The sequence below is a fragment of the Trichosurus vulpecula genome, chromosome 8, assembly GCF_011100635.1.
Source record: "Trichosurus vulpecula isolate mTriVul1 chromosome 8, mTriVul1.pri, whole genome shotgun sequence".
Taxonomy (NCBI): domain Eukaryota; kingdom Metazoa; phylum Chordata; class Mammalia; order Diprotodontia; family Phalangeridae; genus Trichosurus; species Trichosurus vulpecula.
In genome coordinates this window covers 223524994-223527282 of record NC_050580.1, presented here as the reverse complement: position 1 = coordinate 223527282, position 2289 = coordinate 223524994, and the positions used below count along the sequence as shown (strand labels likewise).

Below are 2289 nucleotides of genomic sequence, written 5' to 3'. Positions count from 1 at the left end.
CTTATGTGCTCCTGGGAATTCTTTGCATTTTATTCATTATTCTGTGGGGTAAAATAAATATGACTTTGGTACTTGAATGCTTGCACAGGATGTAGAACACTACATTTGGGGATATTTAGACACGAGATCCACCATGAGTATACTACGAGATCTTTCTATAACCAAAAGTAGGAGCAATGGACTGAGAGAAAATGATGTTCCATAGGTGAGCCTTCAAGATCAAATCCAGAGTCCATGGGGAAGAGGGTTGTATAAGCGTAGCTTAAATACATGTCCTACTGATAGTTAAGGGTAAGTCAGCCTTTAGTTATAAAACCTGATTTTTCTGTGTAGAGCTAACTAGTCCAAGAAGTTGATCCATCCTGGGACCTTGATCTAATGAAACCAATGGAGTTAACTGGCTCAGAAAAGCCTCAGAAAAGAAGTGGATTTTAAGAGCTTTTTCTGATGCAGCAGAACAAATTCCAGATACAATCCAAACATACCCAAAGGCTGTAGAGTGTCTGGGTCCTCAATAAATGTTTGTTGACCTATTGACTGGTTGACTCTCAAAGCAGGCAAAAAAGATTTAATTCTTCCATGCTCCCAGATGGGATGAAGAATATTAGCTGCCTTGCACGAACTGTGTGTTTGTCTTGACAGGGTGGGATAGGCACCAAGACCCCTGCTTCAGAGCAGAGGGTCCCGTAGCCAGAGAAAGCAAAATCGATTAAAGCAAAGCAGCCTCTGGCCTCAGGCTGCCAGGGAACAATTATAGATTGGGCTGAGCTTTCCTTCAGTTGCCTGGAATAACTTTTGATGGTTCCAGTCATCATAATCTGAACAAATTGGGCTTTACATGGTATAAAAGGGCCCAAGAGACACAGGGCAGAAAGGAAGAGTAATGGAGTGATCTTCCAGGTGGTGGTTTAATTTTTCTTTAGGCTGAGTTCAGTCTCTCTCTCTGACTCCCAAGGAACTGATTAGGGGGATGGTTTCAACATATGGCCTTCCCTTTCTTTTACTGAATAAGCTACCCAGATAAACAGTGTCTCGCAAGACAGCGCCAGAATCATTCAGATGATTCAAAATGTCACTCCAAAAGAATACCAACATTTTTGGGGGTAGGACAGCCTCCAAAAAGTAAATCTCTGAAGACCAGAGGATGGGAAAGATTCTCCTGCTGCTTCTCCCTGACCCTAGAAAGATAAAGGTGAAAATCACTGCTCTGGTCATTGAACTAATGATTTTTTCCCCAAGATTGCCTAACTTGGGTGCTAGAAAAGAGGTACCCAGCCACATCTTTTCAATTCTCTAAGATCTATCAGTCAATAAGCAGTTATTTTTTAAAATTCAATTTTGTTTAATTTTCAGTTTAAAAATATGGAAGACCATGAATTTGGATATCATTCTTGCACAGGTGACATGCGAATCTTCGTATTATTCTAATTTTAGTGTACATGCTACTGAAACAAGCATCAATAAGCAGTTATTAAGTACTCACTATGTTTCAGGTGTGATGCTAGGAGGTGATGATACAGACAAAAGTGAAAAAGTCCCTGCCCTGCCCTCAAAAGGTTTGCATTTTATTGGAGGAGACAGTATATACAAATATAAATGCACACAAAATAAAAGCAAAGCAGTTTTGCAAGGAGGGGTAGGGGATACTACCAGTTGAGGGACCAGGAAAGACAGGAGGAGGTGGTATTGAACTAAGCTTTGAAGAAAACTAAGGGGTACATCAGAAAAGGCAGCGTATCCCAAAGTAGGAGGATGAGAGATACAAAGACATGGAGAGAGGAGATGGAATGTTGCTTATTGGGAGGACCAAGTCAAGGAAAGCTAGGTTTGAATCTTAGCTATGTGACCCTGGGCAAGTCACTTATTCTCTCAAAGCCTTATTTTATTCATCTGTAAAATGGGAGTAATAAAAGCATTTATTCCACAAATTTCTGCCTGTTTAACTCTATCAAAGGCCAGTTTGGCCAGACAAAACCGTGTGAGAAAGGGAGTGATGTATAGTGAGTCTGGAAAGGTAAATGGTAGCCATGTTCTGAGGGGGTTTAAATGCCCCAAAGTGGGATTTGTATTTGATCCTAGAACTAATAAGCAATACCTGGGGTTTAATGAATAGGGGAGAGTCATGATCAGACCTGTGTTTTAGGAATGTCATTTTGGCAGATCTTTGGAGGATGATTTAAGAGCAAAGAGACTTGACAGAAGGAGACCAATTTGGAGGCTATTGGACAAATCCAGGGGATAGATTCTGAAAGCTTGAACTAGGATGGAGAGAAGGGGATAAATGAGGAA

General features: G+C 40.8%; 1 non-coding gene across 1 annotated transcript; it reads right to left on the bottom strand.

The window, feature by feature from the left end:
* Positions 1 to 1356: 1356 nt before the first annotated feature.
* LOC118830370 lies at positions 1357 to 1458 on the bottom strand. The gene has a single exon (XR_005009017.1). It is a non-coding gene; the product is annotated as a U6 spliceosomal RNA (small nuclear RNA).
* Between the last annotated feature and the right edge of the window lie 831 nt (positions 1459 to 2289).